Source organism: Coloeus monedula (genome assembly GCF_965178545.1).
Source record: "Coloeus monedula genome assembly, chromosome: 1".
In the NCBI taxonomy this organism is placed as follows: domain Eukaryota; kingdom Metazoa; phylum Chordata; class Aves; order Passeriformes; family Corvidae; genus Coloeus; species Coloeus monedula.
This window is the reverse complement of record NC_138781.1, coordinates 21,155,175-21,168,665: the sequence shown is the minus strand read 5'-3', so window position 1 is coordinate 21,168,665 and position 13,491 is coordinate 21,155,175.

Here is a 13,491-nt window from a genome sequence, read left to right as displayed (position 1 = left end):
GACAAGTGGAGAATGGAGGGGAGAAGGCACTGTAAAACAAGGATGCTGAACCTACAACGGGGTGATGGCCACTGCTGTATGGCAGAGGAGTTTTATGGCATCGCTCAGAAGCACGAAAAGGCTGGAAAAGCTCCTCCTCCACTTCCATCTCTGGTGCATTGGGTCATCACTTCAAGAAAACCATTATGTGTGTCCACAGAAGGGCAACAAAGCTGGTGCAGGTTTTAGAGACCAAGTCATCAAGAGTGACTGAGGGAGCTGGGGTTGTTTAGCCAGGAGAAGAGGAGGCTCAGGCTGGGCCTTTTCACTCACTACAGCTACCTGAAAGGAGGGTGTAGGGAGGTGAGGGGTGGGATCTTCTCCTGGGCAACCAGCAACAGGATGAGAGGACATAGTCTCAAGCTGCACCAGGATAGGTTCAGGTTCGACGTCTGGAAGAATTTTTTTATGGGGAGGGTCATCAAGCATTGGAATGGACTGCTGAGGGAGGTGGTGGAGTCACCATCCCTAGAGGTGTTCAAGAAATGGCTGGACATGTCACCAAGTGCCATGGTCTAGTTGCCAAGGTGGTGATCAAAGGCTGGATTTAATCTTGGAGGTCTTTTCGAGCCTAAATGATTCTATGACTCTGTGGTGATTGTGGAAAACAAGTTAATAAGAATAAGCATGCCCTTTGATTTCATAGGTACGAACAGGTATTCACAGTGAAGCTTCTCCACATGTAAGGAAAAGCTGAGTCACAACCTGGAGAGCTGTGAGCCAGAAGAGATCCTGCAGTTTAATGTGCTCTAAATTAGAGTGTGACAAATTTACTTTCTCACCATAGAGTGGAAGAATGCTTATCAGCTTCAAATCTGTGATTACAGACCTGCAGGTGAGGTAGCAGTTCATACTCCTCTAAGATCACAATATAAAATTAAATCTATATTTCTGAGTTAGAATGACAAATTGCCACATTTTGGTGCGGTAGCAGTATTTGTGTAGCAGTAACCGATTTGCAGCTAATGCCTTGTGTTGTGTAAAAATGTTCTCACCAGCAACTGATGTAAACTCTGATATTGCTAATTTGATCCATATAATTTGATATGAGAAAACACATTTTCAGAGTTACTCACAATACTGGCAAAAGCAAAGATGGTAATGAGAGACACAAGATGTAAAGTGATTTGACCCATCTTGATTTGGTTGGCATACAGCACATGGAATTCAATATAGACAAATAAAAATTAATTAATCTAGGAACAAGGGAGCAATTTTGGAGATATGTGCCAACTGGAACAATCTGTCATGTGCTGGTTAGGAAATTCAGTGGGAAATTGTTTTGGAAATACTATGAAATATCACTGAAATCATTAGTCTCACTAATACAAATGGTAAAAAGTAAATTGTATATCAGCTGCAGCAAACAACACTGAATCGGAACAAATGAGACTCTGGATGTCATCAGTTTCTTTTAAGTGTTGGGCATTCGTAAGCTAGTGATATATTGCATATGCCTACCAAAGATTTGCACAGGAAGTTTTGTGTGTGAATTTATGTAGGTAGCTGAGTTGCAATTAGTGAGGAGGAAACTAAAAAGGATGATTGGGACAAACTGCAAGCTCAGTTGTGCAATAACACGTTGACAGCTATGCTGTATTTCAGAAATAAATGTAAGTGGATTGAAGTCAGAACTCTGAACAAAGAGAGTGAAAATCTGCATACTACTACATGAAAACAGTATTTTCTAAAATTATGAAACTGGTATTGAAATATTTTTTCTGTGGACTCTGGGATGTAAAAACTGTACTATGAAGTCAGGGCTTCATGGAAGATAAACCGCAGATTTATCTGCATATTGGGTCTTTAAGTCCTTAAAGTATTTAGAGGTGTGCAAACAGAGGAAGATTGAAAATTACTGCCCTTCAGCATTGTTTGGTTATATTATGAATAATATGCATAGATTTTAAACTACTTTTTCAAATAGTTTCTATTAAATGCGCAAGTTTTTTTTCCTTTTTTTAATGTTGGACTGCCATCTTGTGGTTGGTTTGGTGATTTAGGGTGCACTTCTTTTTTTCCTTTGTGCAGTGCAGCTAATTCTGCAGGCTGGTGTGGTGGGTTTGGGGTTTCAGAAAAACGTAGCAGATACTGTTCTCTCCCTTCTAATCTCTAATCCAAACTATTTTGATTCTGTTGGTTGCAGTATGTTTCATCTTAGAACAGTTCTCTACTAGACAGAAGGAGTAGGTAAGGAACATAAGCATATACTCTATGTCTGTGCAGCCCCATTTGGTTTACTTAATATATTTTTTAAGAATTAAATCTATTTATGAAAGCTTTTGGAGTAATTTAGAATTTATGGGTTTACTGCTATGAACTGTTGACAGACAGAAGTACAAGTTACAGACATTGTAGATTTTTGCCAGACAAATCTCAGTAAAGTTCATCTACACTGAGATAGCTTTGCCTTGCCTTACTTGTCTTTAAAAATGCTGGCTTGAGTGGTAGGAAAAACATATATTAATTAATGGCAGGCTACTTAGTTCATACAGATCCAAAGGAAATCACAGTGGTGTTGTATTACTAAATTGTTCTGAGAATGTAGAAATGAGTATTAAAATTAAAGTTTTCTACAGTTCCCTTTTCTGTTTACTCCCATATTTTAATTACCTCACCCCATCCCTCTGCCCTCTTGACCCAACAAAACAAAAATCAATCTGTCAATAAGATCTGTATAGAAAAAATGTTATTGAGAAGTTGAAACATTATGGTAGGCTAGAAAATGCTGTTGAACCAAATCACGAAAGTGTTTAGTTGTCTACCTGTTGGCGTTGGATGCCTACTTCCTACTGATGTGAATATATCCGGACTTTGTTTATAGTGCAACATGAAATGCTATATGGCTGTGTGCTCTCAGCATGATCTCTAAGAAGAAATTTTAGTATTAGAAGTCATGCTCAGAATTCCATTGTGTACACATTTGTGTCTGAGTAATAATGAATGTCACCAGCTTACAAAATGCTGATTACTCCGTCCCTTGCAGCAGAGGTAAATTCTGAACTGTGGCTGACATTGATTCTTCCAACTAGTTCTTGGTGAAGAGGTAAAGATAATTGTAGTAGCAGTGATGGCAAAGTGATGGTGGGCAGAGATGCTGATCCCTGTTTTTTGCTGGGGTCAAACAGTGGGACACTATATGGAAGAGACAACATGGTGTCATGCTTATCTGCCCAGTGTCCCCAGCCTGAACTGGGGTAGCCTAACAGGGGGTTTTGTCTGGCAAAGGAAGAAGTCCTCTTGTCTAGAGCAGAGTAGGGTGCTTTCTGCCAGGAGGAAGACTGGGAGGAAAATTTGGGCACGAAATTTAAATTCTTCAGGTGTCAAGGGACATCCTATGGCCCTGATACTTTCATAGTCTCTTTTGTCTCTTCTTAGGCCTCTGTGTTTTGAGAAGTTGGTGAAACTTCTATTTTGACCTGTGTATCAGGACCAGATTCTCTGAGAACATAGAGTCCAAGTCTAAGAAACAGAAAGCTCTCATGTCTCTTATTTTCTCTTTTGAAATTATGAATTAGTGCTAGATTTGAAAAAGTTCTTAGTTTCCTGCTCCTACTGAAATTATAGAAGAGAGAAAAAGACCAATTTAGTAGTAGTAGGTATTTGCCCTGAGAATCTGTTGATGAGACTAAACAAGCCAGTGATTGTCCTGTGCATGTGAATGCTTGGGATTGACATCCTTGAGGAATGGGAAGGAATTTCTGGAGAATCACAACTTTTTTTTGAAAGCAAGGTAGAAAAGGGTTATTTCTTGTGTATATGCCAAATATATAGTGTCTTAATGCTATAGACAATATATTAGTTTTAGGTAAGCTGTTTAAAACTGCTGGAGCTAAAACTCCATCATTTGCAGAAACACCAGTGAGTGAATACCCCTATATTCCTAGTACAAGCTACATCAGAACTTAATCATTCTACTCACTGTTGCATTTCATTTAGGATTCATAAGTGTATGGAAGAAGAAAATGGACTATTTCAGAAACAGTAATTTATTCATTTTTTGCAAGTTACCATGGCATTTTCATGTTGTTTAAAGACAAGAGTCATCTTTTCCCCCCAAAGCATCCTGAGGTTCTCTATTATTTTCAAATAAATTGATCTTGCAGAGACAGGTAAATTTAAACGTCCATTATCCTTCCGTTGTCACTCAGTGTGTAGCTCTCAGCAAATGCTTTGGATTATGGACTTCAATTTTTTGGGAGAAAAGGAAAAAAAATGACGTTGTGATTGGAAAGGAAAAAAGTCTATCATTATTAAGACTATTAGGAGTATAATTAAATTAAGAATGTCAAGTTCCAACACAGTGATACTAATACTATATCTCTGGCATTATTAGTTAGAAGTGGCTCAGGCAAGCTTAATGCAACATCAGTGGGCTAATAACTTGTGTGCAGTCAGTATCCTCTGGTTAATTGCAGAGTTTACCTAGCAGTGGAAATCCATGAAAGAAAAGATATAAGGCATGTAGATTCATCAATTTTAGTAATGTGACCTGTACTTCAAACTAAAAAGTTATTTGATACAAGGGAATGAATTTTTTATTTCAATAAAGCTGAATCAAAATATATTAATTGCACTGAAATGTTAAAAGAATTAAATATGCATTATTTAGTCAAAATTAAACAGGAAAGTTCCAGTCTTCTAAGAGGACTGGTTTCCTGCAGAAGATGCCATCATTGTGTTTAGACTGGTTTTACTTTTTATCTTGGAAAGACTGAGGAAAAGTTGGTTTTACCAGGGAAGTTTTGTTTCCAAGCAGGTGATGTGTTGGAAGAATGCAGAATGAAGAGGTGGTTCAGATTGCTGATTGGAGAAAACAAAGATACTCAGAAGGTGGTCTGTAGTAAAGGGGCAGGCACCTCCTTCTGTAAGTGTGGTAATCAAAACCATTTGCCCATTTAAGTGTCTTGCTCTCTAAATTATTTTTCTTACTTTTACAGGTTTTCTGTTTCAACCTCCTCTTTTTTAAAAGCTTGACACACTGGCTCTAATCTCCCCTTCATCTACAATACTTCTGTTTAATAATGCTTGCCTTTTTATTAAATTTTCCATCCTGAGCTGTTGTTATGTCCCTTAAGTATTAATCTAAATGTTACTGCTTTTTTTATTCTTGCAATGATCTTTTCTTCCCATATGACGTTGCGTCCTTCTGATCTGTGATGAAAATTCATTATTTCATCTCTTCGCAGAGGCAGCTGAAAATCCCATCTACCTTCCTAATGATACTGTCTGTCCAAGAATCTATGAGTTCTTCGGGCCTGTGACACATTCGTGTCTGCAGTGCAACCTTCAAAAGTATCACATACTTGTAACATTTTAAGAATGCATAAGGAAGAATGCAAGGATCAAATTCAAAAGGAGCACCCATGTTGGGAAGACTGCTTTGTTCAGAGGAGATGCGGGGCAGCACTGAGAATAGCACCGATGAAATGAGAAAATTCAGGGAAAGGGGGTTCAGGAGTAACCTCATAATTGAGTTGAGATGGTCTTTTCTTTCATCAAAAGATGAATTCCTACTTCCTCTTTATAAAATGTTATCATCACACCAAAATAAATAATAGGATTTTATAAATCATTATAGTTATATATAGCTGATTTGTATAGATTGTGTATGGCTGCATCATGCACTCAGGCTCGACCTTCGGAAAAATGCAACCAGTGGTTGCTTTGGATCATTGAATTTATCTGGTTTTCCATATTTGAATGAAAATTCTTTGCCCTATAGAGGGTGTTGTAGTTCTTAAAATGGCTAGAATACTTCTACTGAGCTTAACTAAATTCGGTGAAAAAAAATCCTCAGCACATTCCTGTGGTTAAGAAATTAAGGGTCAGGGAATTTTGCTGTTTGATAGCAGTGGAACACCTGCTTTGGAATACACATAGTGAAGGATTCAAATTTACAGTTTCCCACAACAACCGTGACTTGTCTCTGTTTTACATACTGTTGGCATTTTTACTGACAACTTTTATTCTTGAACATATAAACCGTGTTAGACTTTGGTTTGTTGTCTTGTTGTTTTTGTTTTTCTTTTAAGTTTCTTCCTGAACAAAATTATGCTGATAATTTTTATTTTCTTTCCATTCTCTTATTTTTAGAAAAAACAGAAGAACAAATACTAGTAAAATCGAGTAACCTCTCTCCTGTCATTCTAAGTAGCGATTGATAGACATCAAAGCTTCAAGAGATGATTGTGATCTAGAACTGTCTAGATTAATTAGGAACCTATCCTCAATACCACATTCCTCTTTCAGTTAAAAAACTGTGTAGATGAATAGGAGCATTTCCTCAACACTACACTTCTTTGTTACTTAAAACCATCTATTCCTGAAATAAAATACTTGGAATGATTCATAGTCCTTACAGACCACAACTGCAAGTATTAGAACGGTTTTGGTTTTTTTTAATTGTACCATTAGATGGAAATAAACAAGTTTCCTTGTTTTGTACCAATTCAGTTTTCTTTGGGTTTTGTGAAACTAACAATTCCAGAAACTGAGCCTATGAAGAGGTGTTTTTTTCTTCTCTTCTTTCTTCCCTCCTGCCTCTTTGAAATATACTAAGTAGCTTTAGGTATTACATGTTCTTAGAAAAAAATATATGAACACCTGAAAATTAAGGCTAAAAAGAAAACTGCTCATTCAGCACAACAGTGGGACTGCTGCTGCTAACACTGCTTTAAGAAAAAATAATCAGCAGATAAATTTAAAGTATTATGGCAACTCTCAAGATGGCTGGCTGTGGAAAACAGAGGAGACAGTCTGATATTCAAGCATATTGTCACTTGAGTCATTAGAAGTGGTTGAAGTTTAAATGCTTGTTATTAAATGGTATGAAACTGGTAGTGTCAGAGCCTGTTCTGCAATTTGACATATGGTACATCCTTGCATAGTGTGTTACAAAACTTAGCACTACATGAAGTGCGTATGGATGGGTTTCAAAATCCATTTGCCTCTGCTATTGCCTCACTAATTTTTTTGCTTTAAAAATCTTCATAAGCACTCAGCATTAGTGTATTTTCAGCAGCATCACCTATGTACGATGAAATCCTAGTGCAGCTTTCCTCTCCTCTTTTTGATAGCTTCATTCTGTAGCAGTGCAACTGAAAGCAAAATTCAGGAGCTCATCAGGAGATGTGAATGTAACTTAGTGCTGTGATGATTCACATGACGACAGAGAAACGTTTTTGGCTTGGAACATTTTTCATATGATATTGAAAAGAAAAATCAATGTGTGGCTTAGCATGGCAAAATTTTTAACAAGCTTTGTGTATTTTAGTGAAGAAATCTGTTCATTTCAGGAAATGAGTGATAAGAACATATACTCTAAATCTTGCACTTCTGAGCTTCCAGTGTTGTTGCATTTCCGTGAGAATTTGCTACAACTGACAGAGAAAATGAAAATCCTGATTCCTTTTGAATTTCAGAGGTCATTGTGTTTACAGTGAGCAGAAGCCTTGGGGAAAGAGAAGTTTCCCAACAAAATTTCAGAGGAAAATGCAAGGCCAGCAGGTAACTAACTGGTTTTGGCTTCCCACATTTCTGGGTTTTTATTTTCTAGTTTGCACCCGTTGGAAACAGTTGCCGTGGAACTGCTTCCTATGACACTTCTCAGCTGTGGTAAGTGTTCTTTACCTATATATCCTTTGTGCCATGTGGTCTAGGAGAGATTATCTGCCTTCTATTCTGTGATGAGTTGACCAGCTAAGACATTAAGAGCAATGGATGTTGTGTTGCAAGGCCTTTAACAATCTACATAGTGCTCCTACAGCCAAACTGGTGAGCTGGATAAATAGACAGTATGATGGGCAGAAAATTATCTCAGCCACTGAGCTCTAAAGTAGTGATCACTGGTACAAAGCTCACCTGGCAGCCAGGTATGAGTTGCTTGCCTTAGAGATTAATGCCAACCATGCTTGTTCTCAGTAACAGCTTGGATGATTGGATCAATTGCATCCTTTGCTTGTTTGCAGATATATGAATTGGGAATGGTGTTCAGTACACTGAGTGCAGGGCAGCTGTTTAAAGGAACTCTGTCAGGCTCCAGAAATGGGCTGTCAGGGATTTCAGGAAAATCGCCAAAGGCAAATACGAAGTCCTACACCCAGGATGGAATAAACCCATGCTACAGCACAGGGCAGCACTGGCTGGCTGGGAAGCAGCTTTGTAGAAAAGGACCTGAGGTCCCTGTGGGCATTGAGTTGCACTCAGTCACCAGTGAGCTGCACTTCTGGCAAAGAAGGGCGGTTGCATCGTGGGCTGTGCTAGGAGGAGTTTAATCAGCAGCTGAAGAGAAATGGTGGTTGTTTCCCTCTATCTGGCACTTGTGGGACCACATCTCTAGTGCTGTGTCCAGTTTTAGGCTCCCCAGTGCAGGAAAGACATTGACATAGTGGAGCAAATGCATCAGAGCCATATTGATGTTTAGAGGGCTGTAGCATATGATGTACGAGGAGAGATGTGTTTGTTCTGTCCTAAAAGGAGAAGGCTGATGCTCCATATCCCTCCCTCACAGGAGAGTGTTGAAGGGACAGAGCTAGACTCTTCTCAGAGCAGCACAGTGGGAGAACAAGAGCCTGTGACCAGAAGTTAGAACATTCGAACCTTGGAAACCCATCCCAGTGCAAGGGGAAAAGCTTTGCTCTGAGTGGTCAAATGCTGCAACCGATTGCCTGCATAGATTGTGGAATCTCCACCCAAGGAGACACTTGACTCTCAACTAGCCACTGCCTTCAGTATTTGGATCTGAATGGACTTACACTGAGTAGGGTGTTGGTGTGTTTTCCAGTGGTTCCTTCCAACTGCCCTGATTCTGCCTAAGGAATTCATTACATGGTAGTCATTGAATGCATATGGACTGATGCTAGTAAGAGAGATTTCTCTCTCTTCATTCATAGTTTTGAAGTGACAGATACAGGTCAATGGAGTTTTGTTTTGCAGTGAGCAATATAAAAGTGAAACAACTAAAGTGAAAGGAGAAGAAATCAGTTGTAAATTTTCATTTGTATAGTATGTTACTTGAGTCTTAGAAGTGCATGGACAGTATTACATGTATTTTACTTTCTCTATGTTGTCTTGATATTTCATTCAATAACTTCTCTCACAAGAACTTCCTAGTAATTGCATTCACTTTCATGTTGCAGATAATCACATCATGTAATTGTTTGCTTACACCAGTGGTGATCCAGCTGAAACCTAAAGTTTTTGCTTTTTCTGGCCTGGGCTTTTTTTTTTTCTTTTTTTAAATTTCTGATTCCCAGGATAATCGTGATGATGATGATGATGACGATGTGTATTCGTACTGCTGAGAGAAGTTTACTAGAAATTTGAAGTCTCATCTTCGATGGAGAGCTGGAGTAGTCTTATTGTAGCAACAACATACAGAGATAGTGTAAGTTGTATACCAAGTGCTTTGATTAACAGCTTAGCAGTTTCCTACTTGAAGTATCTTGGTGCTTTCCCACATATTACTAGCTAAAAAATTAAGAGGCTTTGAGATTTCTCCCACTGGCAGTCCAGTATTTGAAAGCTTAAAAGAGAAATGTTTAAATGCAAGGTAGTAATTAGTTATGGGATCATCTTTGTTCTCTCAGGCTAGTACTCCAGAGAGGAAAAGCACCAAGACAAAACTCGTGTGCAACGTATGCTCAGATCTAAAGTCTGACTTCAGATAGCTTGACTGTTGTACATTGATAATGGATCTGTTTCTAGCCTTTCTTGGTTTTCTCTCTTGTAACCAAAGTTACACATTTTGGTTATCAAATAATTTTATTCAGAAAAAAATGGTAGTTATAAAGACATTATGATCTCACTATGGAATTAAATACATGGGCAGTTCTGGGTGAAGTTGTATAAATCATAACTGTGTACTCCATCAACTTCCATTTTTATACCCATAAGATGGGGCATTAAGAACAGTTTTTACCTTGTAAAATGAAGAAAGAGAAACAATAAGAATTTATTACAGCTCATAAACAAAAGGAAAGAAAGGGAATAGAATTTAAGGAATAATGTGCTAACAAAACAATCCAGAGATTAATATTAAATATATAGGATATATATCTAAACTAATTCAGTGTAATAAATAACATGGAAAGAATGTTGTAAATTGTAAGACCTAGTTTAGTTTCCACACAGTTTGTTTTATGTAATATCAACCAGGCCTTATAGGAAACCATAGAGCATAATTTTACAGTGCACTCCTTTGAACTGGGTTTGAGAATGTAAAGATTGTGAAATAATAATGTACCAAATGTTTCCCATGTTACCAAGTGTTACAGCAACCTTGCTGTTTGCCTATAGATCCTGCTATATCTGTGTCTTTTGCTCTCTTTGAGCTTCTTAATAGGCATGGTCTGCAGTATTGGATTTCTCTTCTTGACTCTAAGTTTTGATATGTCAAAATTAATATTTTAGATTACTGAATGGAATTAGGATTCAATGCAAATTGAATCTTTTCTTATTGACTTGGAAATTATGTCAGGCGTCTCCTGCAGTGTACTTTTGAAGCATTTTTAAAGTAAAACTGAAAATAAATTTTTAAAGTATTTTCAATAAGCACCTTACTAATACTTTTCCCAGTAAGGTTTTTGTAAGCATGAAAAATATATCATCCTCTTAATACATAATTCTTAGCATCCTCTTATATATAACTGTACATGGTAAAGAAATACAGTAATGCTAACTTATGTGGTCAGAATCTTAAGTCTAAAGAGGTCCAAATTTGGATGGATTTTCAAGAAATGGTTTTGAAGTGTTGCTATTTTTCTGTGCTTACCTATGACTTGACAACAAAGCTGTGTTACAGAGTGTCATTCCAGAACCAAAGCAAAACAGCTTTCATGGGGAAAGCTATTTAAAATTAGGTCCTATATATTCACTTTTTGTAGCAATCACACAACTACTGGTAGTAGTTCCCTAGATGAGAGATGGTCTCTTTCCTTTTTCAGAATAAATGATATAAAAATCTTGGTTAGGATGGTGTTGGAAATATTTTGATGTTGATTGCCAAGTGCTTTATAAAAGTCATCTTCAATACCCATCCAAATTTCTGTTAGTATGAAACTTGGCACAAATGCTGGTGCCAGACCTTCAACCTTGTGTCAGCTTAAGAGTCTGGCAGATTTGCCAGATGGTCTCCCAGCCGCTCACCTGGAACACTGAAGGTAATAGAAAGTCTATTAGGTCTTTTGAAATATAAATCCCATTCTCCATATCTCAGTATGGATTCCCAGTATTGAATGCTGTCTTCATCTATAGAGTTTTTGAATACAAATGCTTCTTCAGAATTATGAACAGTTGAAAAATGGGAGAGAGAGCTGTTTTGTTTTGGTTCTAAAGCTAACTGAGAAGCTTTACCAAAATAATTGATATATTCAGCTCTAGATAGCATATTTAAAAACTTCTATAAGCCATATTGTTATGGTAGACCTAAAAGGAAAAGCTTAAAGATCAATGACCCAAAAGATATAATCCCCCTAAAGTGGTTAATAAATGCCAATATCTGTTTTCAAGCTGGAGAAAACAATAAGCTACACAGCATTAGCTTCCTTGGGTATTTATATCATGTATGTTTCTAATGCAGAAATGGATAAAGAGTATAAGGTCCACTGTAAAATACAATACTCATTAAATCTCATTTTTCCAAGTTCCTTGCTAGGTGTGAGAGAAGCAGTTATGTAACTGTGGAATGGAAGAACCTATATTAAAATGTGAGTTGTTCCCAGAAGAACTGCTCTGGTGTGGGTCCCTTCCACAAGATGCAGTCCTTCAGGAACAGGCTGCTCCAGTGTTGGTCCCCCGTGGGGTCACAAGTCCTGCCAACAAGCCTGCTCCAGTGTGGGCTCCTGCCTTCTCCTGTCAGGAGCCTGCTCTTGTGTGGTCTTCCCACAGGGTGACAGACTCCTTCGGGCATCCACCTGCTCTGCTGTGAGGTCCAGCGTGGGCTGCAGGTGGATCTCTGCTCTGCCAAAGGGTTGAGCACGGACTGCAGGGGCACAGCTGCCTCACCATGGTCTGCACCACAGGCTGCAGGGGAATCTCTGCTCCAGCACCTGGAGAGCTTCCTCCTGCCACTCACTGACCTTAGTGTCTGCAGAGTTGTTTTTCTCACATATATTCACTCGTCTCTTCTGGCTGCTGTTGTTTTGCAGCAGTTTTTTCCCCCCTTTTAAGTCTGTTATCCCAGAGGTGTTACCGCTGTCACTGATGGGCTCAGGCCTGGCCAGTGGTGGGTCTGTCTTGTACTGGCATTGGCTTTGTCACACGTAGGGAAGCTTCTGGCAGGTTCTCACAGCAGCCACCTCTGTAGCCCCCCCAGTACCAAAACCTCGTCATGCAAACCCAATACAAATAGTTATGTCAACATATTCTGTAAATGTTTTAAAATGTATTCTTTCTTCCAGAGATCATACTTTTTTCTCTTTTTTTTCTCAACCTGTCTCATGTGATTTAGGGTTGATAAGGCATTCCTCATCCCAGCCTGTAAAGAATCTATGAAGCAGGGCCATTGGGCATCTTAACAAGCGCTCTGGAGGCCCGGCACATCATCTGCAGCATCTGAAGTTTGCAGACTTGTTCCCTCTGCAGCAAACAGGCAGAAATCAAGCACCACAAATGTCAGGGGAAGCAGAAGTCTTTTCCAGTGACACTGAAGGGTCTCTGAATGCAATAAAGTACTGCTGTGGAAAGCCAAAAGGTAAAGATTGTTGTCATTGTGTATTTATATTGCTTTTTTAAAACTTGAATTCCTAAAGAAGCAAAGCATATGTAATTATTCTTTTGGCCTATCTGTACATCTTTCCTTCCAACTATCCCTCAAAACCTTTGAATCCTAAAACTAATTTCAAACAATATGGACAGGGTGGATCTGCCATCTTAAAAGTAATTAATTTTGCGAAGTTTTGTGAAAATTGGTGTTTGGATCGCTAATATCTATGTCACTGAGGAAAAGACAAAAAAACTTATATGCATAAGTACATGTGGAGCTAGTATGTGTGCTGAAACAGCTGGGCAGTCACCATGTGTTTGATACCAGACAGAAAGCTGGGATAAAAGCAGGAGCTGTGGCAGCAACCTCTGTGAGGGATGGAGTATGTAACCTACTAGGAGAAAAGGGTTCATTAACTCTTGTTCATGAAAAAATATTTATCTTGTATAATTCTTGTTATTTTTCAAAGTAAAATATTTATGGTCACAGTTGAAAATATTGATAGAAATGGACTAATAAATTTATTCCTTGCTTTGTAATTAATTTTAACTAATATATTGTGTTGATACATATATTTTTGTTTTAAACAACTTTTAAAAAATACAGTGCTTACAATGGGATCCTGTCTGTGTCAGCTAAGCACTTTTAATAGCATAGAAAGACATCTTACTTTTTTTGTTTGCAAGTCATATGGTATCCTCCTTAAGTAAGTGATGCTTTCTTAAAGGGACAGTTTTGACCTGGAA